The following is a 14365-nucleotide window of genomic DNA, read 5'->3' as shown; positions in this document are numbered from 1 at the left end:
TGTTATTATTATTCTGCCTGATCTCTTGCTGAATTACTGCTGATCCACTGAAGTGAAATACCCCTCTACGTCAGTGTGTGAACTGACGGATTAACAACAGGGCTGGCAGAGACATGCGGGATATGTGACACGGATCTGACGGCGCTAATGAGTGAGTCTTTATTGTTTTTCGATGGGGAAATCCAAACAAGCTCGGATCACATGTCAGAATGTATAAACACGTACAACGCATGCTCCCCGACATAAGTACATACACAAACACACTGTGCCCTGTTTATACGAACACAAATATTAGACGCTACAAGATGTTTTTCATGTCTGTTTTTGGTGGATCAACATTTCCATCTCCATTAATGTAATCTATTTTTCATATATATAACGACAGATGTTATGAATAAAGGAGAGAATAAAGATGTTTTAAACCAGCACTGGACACCTACTGAGATTCATTCATACATAGTACATTATCCTCATATTATTACATTACTTATTTTGAGTTTGATTACACTGTAGAGTGATTATCTGGGCAGTTAACTATCTTTTATTCAATACCTTCAGAATGGATTTAGTTGTAAACTTGTTGCACATTGGTATTGTTGTTCAACTAGTGACTATATGATTTCCAGTCTAAAAGGATCGACACACACGGTCACAATAATAGGGTCACGCTGAGGCCTAATGTCAAGTTAACCTAACTATCAGCCCACATCAGTACAGACTGAAATATATCCACAACTATTGGATGGTTTTATATGAAATGTTACACAGACGTTCATCCCCAGAGGAGACATCCTAATGACTTCGGTGATCCTGGATGTCAAAGTTTCCACTCATTTAATGACATAGCTTGACATCTTCCAGCTCCATTGGCATGGAATTGGGCACATACATTCATGGTTCCTTGGCAATGTTTCCTAATGACGTTGGCAATCCCTTGGCTTTTCTTCTTGCACAACCAGCAGCTCGGCACTTTTGGTTCAGGGGTCCTAACGTTTCAACAACTTTGGGATGGGATTGCTATGAAATTTAGGACAGATACTGAAGGTTCCTGGAGGCAAAATTCGAATGACTTTAGCGATCTCCCTTGATCTAGCCTCATCATCTGGTCAGAACTTCAATCGTCCAATATTTTGGTAGATTACAATACCTGCTCTACTTATGACATTCCCATCAGCCTCAGCTGTGCTTTGTGTAGCAAATGGGCTAAACTGAGGTGGTGAAACTGGTAAATATAATCAGCTAAACATCAGCATGTTAGCATTGTCACTGTGAGCAAATTAGCATTTAGCTGAAAGCACAGTTGTGTCCAAGTACAGCCTCATAGAAATGCTAGAAGTTCTACATAGCAGGGATGAGGACAGATCCATTAACAACTGGAATTACATTTATTTCATCCTCCTCTTTTGAATTGAAAAATCCTCACACTCTGATCTGGACAAACCACAGCCCAAGTTTCTGATCTTCAAACCATTCACAGGATAACTTCCTCATAATCAAACCTGAGTGGATTGTTAGGAAGAGCTAGATATCAACTCCAACTCACAACATGGAGAGGAGTAAACAGCTTTAGTAGCACGTTCATTTTTGTTTCAGTTGTCCTGAAACGGCCCTGCTGCCCTGCATTTCACTCTAAAGCATGGATTAAAAATCATAGCTGAGAGCATAAATATGTTTGTGTCGTTGGAGTGTGTATTTGGTTTTTATCAAATCCCCACAGCATATTTCACTTACAAGGGCTCTGTGCGCTAAGTAAGAATCACAGAGTGTAAAATTGACAGATGGGGCTATTTGGGTTTCCTTAAGTGCTCAGGGACATTGAACACTTTGGGTGGGTCTCTTGTCATCAGTCGTGATTTACTTATTTTAAAAGTGTTATCAACCCCCGGACCTTCCCCTCGCCACCCTCACTCACCCGCTCTTCCTCTCTCTGATGAAATTAAGAGTAACATGTTGACTTCTAAATCGAAACATTAAAAACATATGCGGGCCATTTGCATAGTCCCCAGATGTTGCAGTGGTAATCCCAGGGCTTCTGCAATTGTGATTGGCCCAGAAGTTTAATCACGAGAGCGTTAGAAACAATGAAAGTGCTCTGTTTTCTGGTAACAGGAGGTCACACACGCAAGAAGATTAACATAGAAAAGGGGTTACAGGTTGCAACAGGTTCCTGTATACACGATACGGCCAACAGTATGTAGACAGTGGAATACTTTTGGTCTGGGGCTGTTTCCCATTGGTCCACATCAGTCATGTTCCTGCTCATTTCAAACAAACTATTGTTCAACCCACTTCCCCCGTCTCTGCCTCCAACATTATAGATCTGTTTCCAAATTGTGTTTGATAGCAGAAATCCTAAAAGTGTTGTCTTTCATTGGCTGCACTCCACTGAAACTGATCAGAGTCTCCAAAGACATCTTCATGTATGGTGAGTCAGGACAATTTGAGGGTGTTCCCCAAGGTTCTGTCCTGGGTCCTATATTCTGTTTGCCTTGCACATGTTTCCCCCTAGCGGATACTAAGTCCCTCTAAAGGTGCCTCATGATGGTGTTCAATTATACATCTTGTTTGTGCCCAAAAATGTAGCATAATTGTATATTATAACTGCATACTCTCTATTAGAAAAACTGGATGGAAAGTCCAAATCAAATTGAAATGTAGGAGTTACTATTGACCAGACATTGACCGGCATGTGAAGTGTTTGGTTCATTCATGTTTTTTCCTACTGCGTCTTAAACTGATATGCACATGACTATTCACAGTTTTATTTCACCCTATCCAGACTAATGTAACTTCCACTTACCATAGAATTACATCCCTGGATTGCTTACAAGTGGTGACAAAAGTACAGTCACATATGGGTGCAATGTTAATGTGTTCACTTGGTAGTATATGTTTGGTTCACACACTCAAACACGAGTACAGGAGAGAAATGCAAGGTCATGTGGTGCAAAATATCTTAAGGCGATTTAAAATGGTTATTTTTCAGACACAGTTTTAAGATGATCCCCTGAGTGTCTGATCTCTAAATGAACGCTAACGTTTAAATCCGCGCCCTCTCTCACGCTCTGATCCCAACCTGCTGTTAAACCTCTGAGATGTATTTGAAACCCAGAGGCCACAAATAAGATATTTAAGCAAATGTAGATATTTTAAATGGGCTGTCTGCTGGTCGTCTTAGCCATTTGGTTGACATATGCTAACAGATTTGAAGCTGTGCATGGAAGTGGCAGATAATGAAAGAGAATTTTAATACCTGTCACCGGTACGTTCTTATATAAGAGAATTTTCTGAAAAAGCACTCCAGTACTTTAATAGCACGCAGGTTGTTTAAAAAAATCTGGTCCATTGATTTAAGGAACCAATAAGGCTTTAACCTTGCATTTCTAAATATAAAAATATAATGTACAAAGATTATGCTTAGTCTCATCCTTGCATTTAAGCCACAGTGGAAGCATAATAAACCTCTGAGTTTTATTTGAAACACAAAGGGCATACACTCAATGTAAGAGCCTTAAAAATGATGCTGATAGAGTCTTTTATTGAAGGGATGTTCTGGGAAAGAACATGTACAAAAAGATGTGGTCTGGTCAAGCAGACGTCAGTCTAATAACAACCTACGGGAAATAAAATATCCCGTACACCTGAAACAAACAGGCAGACACATCTGTTGGTAGGTTTCTGGCGTTATCACTGTGATTCAAAGATGAATCAGTCTAATTGGCACCTGTTTCTTCCAAACCACTTTCAGACCAAACAGCACTTTTGAGAAAGCAACATGGCTGAACAGCCCATTCACAGCACGACACACTTTAGCTCTAAACAGCAAATGAAGATTGCATTGTGTATATTGTAAAGTATATGTGTGTAAATCAAAAAGTAAGTAAAGGACTCATCCTATAGTGAAACATACCTAATGGACACACACTTGTAGGCTGTGAATTAGCTACATATGGCCGTTGTCTCTTCGGCTGATGCAGATCAAACTTTCATAAGCCTCTGAGATGTATTTGAAACATAAAGGTTATCATCGGCCAAAGGCAACACATAATCCAGAAATGGCACAGCTTTAGTTGACATTTGAAACACATGCTTGTGTACATACTGTACATCACGCACAGTGTGGCCTGGACATGTGACTTTTGAAATATCTTGAATCCAGTTAATGTGTTGTTCGCTGCATTAATCAAAACCGTATTAATTAAATGACAGAGATTTCATTCCTGATTATTTCTTAGTTGATTAATATATCAATCTGAGAGTGAAATATTGCCTCATTAATAAGTATGGGTGTGTTTTCCTAAATGCTTTGCCCCCAATTACAAACCCCAGATCATAAACACACACACACACACACACACACACACACACACACACACTCATATATTCACATGGACACATACTGAGTAAAGATGTCATGACCTTATCAAATTCTATTAACAGAGCAAATAGCTATGCCATCATATTGGGTTATATAGACGCAGTGTTGGGCAGCAACCCATTATTTAGTAATGCATTACAGTAATGTGATTACTTTTCTCAGTTACGAGTAGAGTTTCTTTATACTCCCAGAGTTGTCTGTTGTGTTTTCTTAGCTGGCTTGCTAATGTTAGCCACAGGTAAGCCTACATTTAGAAGTGACTATGTCTTTTCCTTGAACTTCATTGAAAACATCATGAGGTCAAGGAAAGATGTGAAGAATAATTCATAAGGACCAACCTAATAGTGACCGCACTTACACTATGCAGTACTATATGTGGATATTCTTTTATTATTATTACTCACACCACCATAGAAGGATGTTTTCAATTCATCCATAATGTACTGTTAAACAGCAGCAAACCAACACACTCACACAGACAAGCAAACACACACGTAACAGTTGGGTGACATATGGCCACAGACGTATGTTGTCGTCACTGAAGCTCGCAGTAACATGAGTGACACAGCTTATCAGTGACTACATGTGCTACAAGGGCCCTGAGTTCCTGCTCAACATTTAAAAGGTCATGTGTACTTCAAGTCTTTACACTTTAAGTGTTGGAGTTATGAGGTTTTCCACAAAAGAGAAGAGGTAGATGGAGACACATGGCGTTTTACAGTAATGCTGCTCATATAGGTCAGAGGCATCGAGTCACTGAGCCGCTGTGCTGGGTGATCTGTGATCGCAGCGTATTTACAGCAGATATCGAATCACTCTCTTTCTGTCTCGGCACATTAAGACTTCCTGGTATTTACAGCAGCTTTAAAATATAGATGCGTGGCATCTGCATATAGATGTATAATGGGATCAGAGGTTTGGCCAGTGGCGGATTGCCGTGCAAAGGGCAAAAGTTAAGGGTAAGTATTCCCTGACCTTCTGAGATGAAATTATTCTCATCTTATAATTGACACTCAATATTTTTCACTCAAAAAATTCTTACAAATGTATTATATTTGCTGCATGTCATCACCCTACTCTTTGCCCACACTTGTTCTGTCTCCCCACTACCTCTTATCAAACTAAGCCTAAAAATGTGCAAAGAAAAATATAAACAAATCATAAAAAGATATTGCATGAACAAATTCCGACAGCTGGAGTATTGGAGCAGTACCATTCATAAACACATGCAATGATACGCACATGTATACATTTAACATGCACGTCCATGGCTTAGAAATGTAAGTTAACTCTGCAAATGTAAGTAGAAAGTGATGAGAATTATTGGCCCCAGATGTTTCCGTTATGGTGTTATTGTTGTGTGACATAGGTTTTCAGGATTAGGAGTAAACACATATATGCAGCCCATGTACCAAAGTCTCATAACTGCAGATTGCCAGGACAAACAATTAACTATTTGTCCTTTCAAACTCAAAAGGTAGAGACAATAGATCCCTGGATTTCTGTTTCAAAAAGTATAAAAAGGCTTTAATTGTTCTGGCAAGGCTTCGGTTTTTGTACTTCAGCACCATGGACAGAGACACGGTATTGAGAGAGAGGCATTTGTCAAACAAAAGAACAGGAACGACCTTAAAGAGTCCATCTCAATGCAATCACCAACTGTTGATTATAATGATTATATTAACTTCAGCCTGGTGTGTGACCTGTATTGCAGGGGTGAGTTGTATTCTCACAAATCGGCACCCGACTTTGACTTCTTGGGCGATTTGGCTCCATTTTAAAAAATGATCCCTCTCTGAACATTGTGAGATGCTGCTCTGATTACCCACTGTGAACGACCACATCAAACTGATCAAAGGACTCCCCAGTTAAGGTCCTGATGCATCTCATTGTATTAACAATCCAGTAAATAGACGCTGGTTTAAACAGATGTCTCAATAAGTAGCGTAATTGCTCATTTTCCCCTGAAGCTTAGTGTAGTATTATATTTGACAAAAAGTAATAATTTTATCTCATGTTTGAGGAGGTGCTCTTTATTTTAAGGCAAGGTATCTTCATTTTAAAACTATATCACCAGTAAAAACAGAATTGGCGACGAGGGGCAACCTTGGCATTACCCAACACCCACCCACAACACACTGGACCTATTTATTAGCTTTCACTGCCGTTCCTGCTCTCAATCTAGCCCACTACCTACTCTGAAATGAACAGACGTCAGTCCTTACTCAGGAGTTTGGTTCTAGCTAGAACTACTCATTCTCACTGTAGCTCTAGTTATTTCCAGGGAGGAGCCATTCCACATGCCAACAAACATTTCTAAAGCAAAGGGTTAAGCGCTCCAAGGACCTGCCACCCAGTTGGCAACGCACCAGACTCCTACACCAAACATCATAAGTGTGGGACCACAGGACGAGGTTGCTTTTTCCTGAGATCTCTGCTCCATAAAGATAGTCGGGCCACTTATCTGGGATCCATTTGCATTGGAATATCCCAACAGGAGATGTTGCCCCCAACAATAGTTTCCAGGCTTCACTAGGTAACATGAACTCCTTCACCACACTAGAGTACAGCAAGGAGTATTTCAGAAAGTGCTGCAGACGTATTCTCAACCCTAAATAATACTACTGTATAGCGCGCAGGTTGAGGCTGAATTTCCTTAATTTAAGTGCTTGGTTAAAATGGTTCTGTAGAAGATTAAAGTCTGAGCACGAAGCAGAAGATTGGATTATTAAACTTGTAATGGTCATGCAACATAGGGAGTAAATCCATCCTGTCCGAGGGATGTAATGTCATTATCATATACAACTAGTTATGTCACAGATGGGGACGGGATGGAGGTGGTGGCAGAAAGAGGCCCATGACCCAGTTTAGATCTCATTGCAAAAAGATTATAACTGGTGTCACAAAACAATATGTTTTTTTTTTCAAATTCATTTCTGGCCCTGTGACTTTTACTAATCCATGCCACTCAATTATAAAAAAAACACTTAAAATCCCACTTATTTGACTGCAACCTTTAAAAAAAACCTGCAAAACAATCCAGGGATGTTTTAGCTTATAGTCTCTCACTCCTTCCATCTGTGTCACTGGGCGTTCCTCCTGAACCCTTGGAGAGGACATGACTGATGTGTGACATCGCTTCTGTTCCTCCTCCTCTTTCCCTCCCTCCCTCCCTCCCTCTTCCCCCCGCTCAATCCTTCCTTCGTCACGTCACACGGCGTGTCCTGCGGGATCCGGGAAATGATTAAGGAAGACAGTTTCAAATACCTTTCAAGTCTCTCCCTCATGGCATTGCAAAGTAGGTGGGCATGGAGAAGGTGGGAGTTGGCAAGAGGAGCATACCAATGCTGGCTAGTAGAGGCAGGAGAGAAGGTAAATATTTGAGTGTGTGTGTATTAGTGTGGCTGTGTGTAGGAGCCTGTCTATACGTCTATGAGTGGAATGGGCGAGTGTGTCATTTGGAGGAATGACTGCTGGTATTTTCTGAGTGCATGTCAGTGTCTGTGGATAAAGTGTGTGTGGCTACATCAGTGTTCATTTCCACCTGCATGCAAATGACTGTGTGTGTGTGTGTGTGAAGGTAAGGATAAGAAAGCAGCACACTGTAAAAAGACAAGAGAAACAATGACAGAACAAGTGTGTCCGTTTGAGCTCCCGTAGCAAAAAACACTTCGTCTCCTTTAGAATCTGTAAAATACTTCACATGGGAGTGACTTGTTCACGGTGACATACATAAAGGGTCCCTGATTGTGACATGCTGCTCACTGTGGCATGACAGGTTGTGTGAATGTGGGAACACATGTGGGTGTGCGTATGTCTTTTGTACAGTGTGTGCGTGTATGTATGTGTGTGCGCGGGAGAGATAATGAGATCTTGCTCAGCTGAGGCCTGGTCTTGATCCCCAGAAGCCCTGGACTCATTTCAGTGAGAAACCTCTGAACGGAGTGACTGAACACCTCTGGCATGAAACACAAACCTGGACTCACGAAGAGGGATCCAAGCGGACTATGAGCCTGTTATGCACTGTAAGCCTATATAAGTACGGGATAATATCCTTTGTTCTTCTCTTTTTTTGTCCTCAATTTCATTTTTTTTTTTTCAAGAATACAATAATCTGCTTTTTCCTTCACTTCTGCCTCAGCTGCTTTCTAGAGTCTACAGGGCTTTTCTTTGTGTCGGCAGAAAAACGGCCTTTCCTGAGTCTGTACGACAGAAAGAAGGGGAGCTGAAACTTCTTCGATGGCCCAAGTATTGGTCGTGAGTGGGCGTGTTACATTATTTGAGATGGCATCTAGGTGACCCTAACTCAACTAACAAACTGTACATCATTTGAAAGCTCAAAAGCCTCATTATTCTGTGTAAACCACGTTAAGATCTCAATGCCACTGCAACAATGTTTGCTTGATTTGTGACAGGAGTGCCTTTAAATACAGTAAGATAATTACAAAAACATACATTGCTACCATGTTTGTAGCACTTTTTAAATAGCAAACTACAAAGACTGCAACCTTACAGAAAGGTTAGGACTGTAATCAAACGGGTTCAAGAACAGTAATTACTTTGGGTATGCAAAAATAGTTTACTCCGCCTCAAAGCCCTGAGAGAAAGAAGCATTCAATCACTGCAAACTCAGCACTGTGTTTAAACCCTCTTTGATCAAACTGTTGTTCAGTCAGGTGAACGCAATTCTTCGGCAACATAAGGCAAGAGGTCAATCTATTGACGTAAACATCATCAACACCAGCAGGCTTACATGCACACAAATAACTCAATATCCAGATTAAGGCACCAGTTCAGGTGTTCACGTAGTTTTCAGTGACTCAGTGATGTAACCACGTTTAGATTATCCTTTTTGTTCCCAGACAACACTTCTTGAACGCCAAGGGTGACCGTGTTTAGAGCAGCATCAGCCCTGAAAAATCACAGCACAGCCCCCTCCTTCATTCCAATCAGACCACTGAGTTAGCGCAGCAGGGGTGGTCGACGCGGAGGGCTGGGGCCATAAAAACACAGGGTTATGTAGTAAAAAAGTTGAATCTGACTCAAACACAATGCAACATTATCTGGCAACGCACTGCATTAACCAACCAACCAACCAATCAACTGTGAGATTAAAGCGAGAGAGAGAGGAGTGGTGGATGGGTCAAACATATAGGACTTTCGTCGAGGAGACCACTGATCCTGTCCCCTGCGAAGCGAAAAGTAAAGCTGACATTTTCTCCCGACAGTCGCTAGTCACATGATGTTGTTTAACTCCTATAAGTCGCTAGTCAGGTGACCCGTTTGTCACCCGATAGTCACGCGAGTTAACGCCAACCACGCTCCTTTCTCAAACCAAACTAAGTGGTCTTGTTGCCTAAACCCAAACTTCCCGTCCATCCATCCATTACCCATAACCGCTTACCCTGTTCAGGGTCGTGGGCTAAACTTCCTGTGAAGACTGAAATGTATTTATTCATTTTTTTGTATACAGTATACATGTAACGAGCGTATCGTGACACACCATCGCTGACACATTCAAAACTGATGCCAAAAGAGCACATAGAACATCATAGTAGCTTTGTGCCGCGCAGCAAGCTTTGTGATACGACGCATCGGTGTGAGGATGTGTTGTGTAGTGGCAACTTTTATATAGTTGTAATCTCTTTTCTTAACGGTGCAAATATCTTTTTTTCCGACCTTTAATTCCTCCCTCCTCCCTCCTCCACCATCCCTCTCCTCTCCGTGCCTGTGAGCTAGCGTCGCCACGTGACTTAGCCAAAGCTATCACTGTTCCCTTTTCTTTTTGGCATTGTTCAAACTAAATGGAAACAAGGTAATTAGCTTGTTACAATTAAAGCGAGACGAGCGGATGAATTGTAATCACCCGCAATGGAGTTCCTGCTTTCTCCCCTGCAGCCTCCAACAGGCCAGCTGAGCTATCCTCATTTGCATAATTAAAATATACAAATGATAATGGATTTTGTAGTCAATGTCCAGAGGCTGCAAAGGCAGGGATGAGAAGGAAATATGAAATCACAATAACAACCACGCTGGCTTTGCCTAGAGGGCAGGGGAGGGACAGGGGCGGAGGAAAGGAAGGAGATGGGAAGGAAAGGAGAATGTGGGGCTACGGGAAAGAGATGGAAGGAAGGATGTGAAGATAATGGAGGATAAACGAGAGAAAAGAGAAAAGGCCTGCCTGAACATCAGGGAGAGCAGAATAAAGGTGGACCAATTACATTTGCAAATAGCACACGCCTGGCCCTGGCCTGCATTGCCCTCCCTCTGGGGAAGTCTTTTGCCTGATTACATGAAATTGGGATAGAATTAAACATCTAAGAGTTGTCCTAAGACAAACCGAAATGAAATTAGAACCCGGCTTCTTTTTTACCTTGGAGCGCCACAGAGCCGCACGACAGGGAGGGAAGGGGAGACAAAGGGATTTTTGCAATTAGGCGAGGGACAATGTCGGTGAAATTAGGCCTCAGAGCTGAGTTCTTTCCTTTTTTTCTCTCTCTCTCGCTCTCTCCTGGCATTCCGGATAGTTTTCTCTCTTTTTGCCGTCAGAAAGTTCGGAGGCGAAACAGCTGTGATCTCTTGATGCTGGTGTGGTAATAGGTTTCAAACACACACACACACACACACACACACACACACACACACACTTGTGCCCTGGTGATTTGGCCTGAATGGCAGCTCAGTGCACAAAGAGTGTGGCATTAGAGTGGTGTGTGCCGTGAGCGCTGGGCACGGCCCCAAAACAACAACTGAACGGCTCTCCAGTCACCAAACAAACTTGTTTGCTCTCTACAGTAAAGGATTGAGGGAGGGGGGGGTTCTTATGTGGCGAGGGGCCTCCTTAAAAACACAAGTGTTACTTTCCTCGTCAAAGAAAGGGAAAAAATAAATATGTTTGCTGAGGGGTTGATCCTCTCTGCCTCCCTCCCAATGTAATTCATCTCTCTCTCCTTTCTGTCGTGCATTTTCTGCTTCACGCATGAATGCAAAATACATTTAAAAAATGGTTCAATCAAAACATTTATTCAGGAAGACATCAAGTTAAAGAGATGGTTGCTGTTATTATGATGATATCATATTTGTGCTTCCACTCGATTCTCCAATCCATTCAATTGTCCCACAGGTATCAGAAATGTCCCATCGAACTTGTAATCTGGTCAATTATTTCTTTGTTATTCCCAAGAACCCCGCCAAGTTAAACGCCAAAATGTTCATCGTTGCCTTCCAACACAACTAACACGAGCGTTTTCTGATTGGGCACTTTTATCGGCAGGACATTTTACATTGCAAGTGTCTCTCAACATGAATATGAGCACCCCCCCCCCCCCCCCCCCCATGCATCTGGAATGATTCATGCTGCATCTCTCTCGGTCCGTTTTGTCGTTTTCTTCTTTTCCATCTACTTCTCCTTGTGTTTCCGTTCTATGATGACCCAAATGCTCCGTCGTTGCTTCCTTTCCCTCTTTCTCTCGAGCTCCCCCTCTCTTCTTTCAGTCGATGCTATCCCCCCCCGAAAACTATTACCAGCATGTGTGCAATGAAATGAAATGTTCATGGTGGTGTTTGACGGTTCCCTCCGTCTCTCTACTTAAACAGCCACTTTCTCTGTACTTCACCCCTCTTTTTGTTTTCACTCCCACTTTCAATCCCACTGAGACACACATACACCCCCCCCCCCCCCCCTTCTTCTTTTCTTTCTCTGCTCTCTCCATATTCCCTCTTTGCTTTTCTCAGAACTTATGTTTCCTCTCTCACTGTTATGGTCTTTACATGTGCAGTTTTACTGTTTACTTTTTATTACTTACACTTTGTGCTTAAGTAAATCTCCCTCAGTCTTAATGTATGTTTGTATATATACCTATATGTGTGTGTTTCCCTGTTTGCACCCCCCCCCCCTGTCTTCCCTCTCTGTGCGTGTGTGTGAAAGCAATAACAGTGGCAGAGCTGTAAGTAAATAATGAGGAGTAATCAAAGTTAATGGAACCCAATGGGAGCCACAGCTTCTGTGTGTGGCAATAATCTCATTTAGAGAGAGAGGCAGATTTAGTGGATAATTGGAGCCTAAGTACTCACTGATTCCCCAGCTAACTAACTAACTAACTGAGCTGCCGATGCTCGTTTTGTTTGCAATCACGCCGCCACAGATGGAGCACAAACAAAGAAGAGACGCTTGATGCACTCCTGCGCCTTGGCTCTTCTTCTGCTCATCTTTCACCTTTTCTTCATCGCTTCTTTTCCTTCCTTCTCTCTCCACTTTTACTTCCCTGTTGTTTTCACATCTTCTCTTCTCTTCTCTTGTTTCCTTTCCTCTTTTCTGTCTTTCTTCTCCTCTCCTGCCTTTCTTTCATCTTGTCTTGTCTAATGTCCTTGCATTCTTCCTCTACTGCTCTCTTTTTCTTCGTGGCTTTTTTGGTTTTCTTTCCTTTCCTCCTCCTCATCTTGACTCCTCTCCTTTGCTTCTTTCCTTTTTTTTCTCCTCACTTCTCCACTACATCTTTCCTTTCTTCTCCTACTCACATCTCCTTTATTTTCTTTCCTCTCCCCTTTTCTTCTTGCCTTTCATCTTGCCTCTAACTTTCAGCTTTCTTTAAAGTTATTTTATTCCCTCCCTACTTTCTCCTTATGTTTTCATGTCTTTTCCTCTCCTTTGTCCTTTTTTTTTGCTTCATTCCTTTCTCCTCTCGCTTCTTATCCTTTCCTTCTTTCCTTTCATCGTATCACCTCTTCTTCATTTCTCCCTCTCTCTTCCTTTCTCCTTTGTTTTCTTTATCTTGTCTTGTCTGATCTCCCTTCTTTCTTTTCTCTAATCTTCTTGTATCCTTTCCTTCTTTCCTCTCGACTTTCGACTAGTCTCTCTTATTCCTTTCATTTCCTCTCCTCTCCTGCGTCTGTGACCATGACATAAAGAGAGATAGACATGTGCATGCATGTGTGTGTATGTGTGTGCGATGGAGTTAATGGAGGAGGCTCTCAGTCGCGCAGTGGGGTTCCACTCGCTCTTGGGAAAGACCAGCATGCTTTGTTCCAGGTGTGTGTGTGTGTGTGCCCGCTTGTGTGTATGTGCAACGGCCCCTGATTCAGAGGTGTCCACATGTCATGACGGAACAACGCTGTGTGTGTGTGTGTGTGTGCTGCTAGAGCATACTGTAACGTTGAGTCTTTAACCCTCAATTTGATAAGAGTCAAACTATTTACTCGGCATGATGACTGGACCACTGCCAACATCTTCTTCTCTCTCTTCCTCTTGTCCCTCAGTTGATTTCCCTTCTTCCCAATCTCACATCTACCTCTTGCTAATAATCTCTTTTTTTCCCCCTTCTTGTTCTTGCTAGTTTTCTCTCAATTTACCACACTTCCTCCATCCCTTCCATTCAGTTGTTTATTGGCATGAATCTCAGATGAACAGTATTAAAGAAAATTCTAAATGCAAAAGGAAATTAACTACAGAAATAATTAAGAAACGGATAAAACACGAGCCACCTGATTTCCCTTCTGTCTCTTCCTTCTGTTTGCCCATTTTGATTGTCTTTTATTTGCTTTTTTACCTTCTATCCCTCTTTTTCCTTTTCATTCTATGAAGTATGTCCGATCAGTTCATCCCACTGGACAACGCCGACATGAACCTGCTACATCATCAGACCTGGGTGAGAGTCAAACTCCTGGTCCCGGTGGCAATTAAATCTGCAACTCTGGCAGCATTAGCGCCTTGTTTGTAGTTTAACTTACAGTGACTCATTACTGCATACAGCAGAATTAGAGCATGCAACGTTGCTATGTACTCATCAAGCAGAGTCATTTTTCCAGGGTGCCAAAAAGCCTCGCAGGTCAGGTCACAAGTGCAATTTGCAAAGCCTTCTAGCTATATTTAATATTTTTAAGTGAGGTTATGCCACTGTGTTTTTAAGTATATGTGTTCAGTGTGTGTGAATGCATCCATGCATAGTGCTTATGTGTGTGTGTGTGTGTGTGTGTGTGTGTGTGTGTGTG

Source organism: Anarhichas minor, unplaced genomic scaffold (genome assembly GCF_050575085.1).
Source record: "Anarhichas minor isolate MPS153535 unplaced genomic scaffold, ASM5057508v1 ptg000073l, whole genome shotgun sequence".
Lineage (NCBI taxonomy): Eukaryota > Metazoa > Chordata > Actinopteri > Perciformes > Anarhichadidae > Anarhichas > Anarhichas minor.
This window is presented reverse-complemented; position numbering follows the sequence as displayed.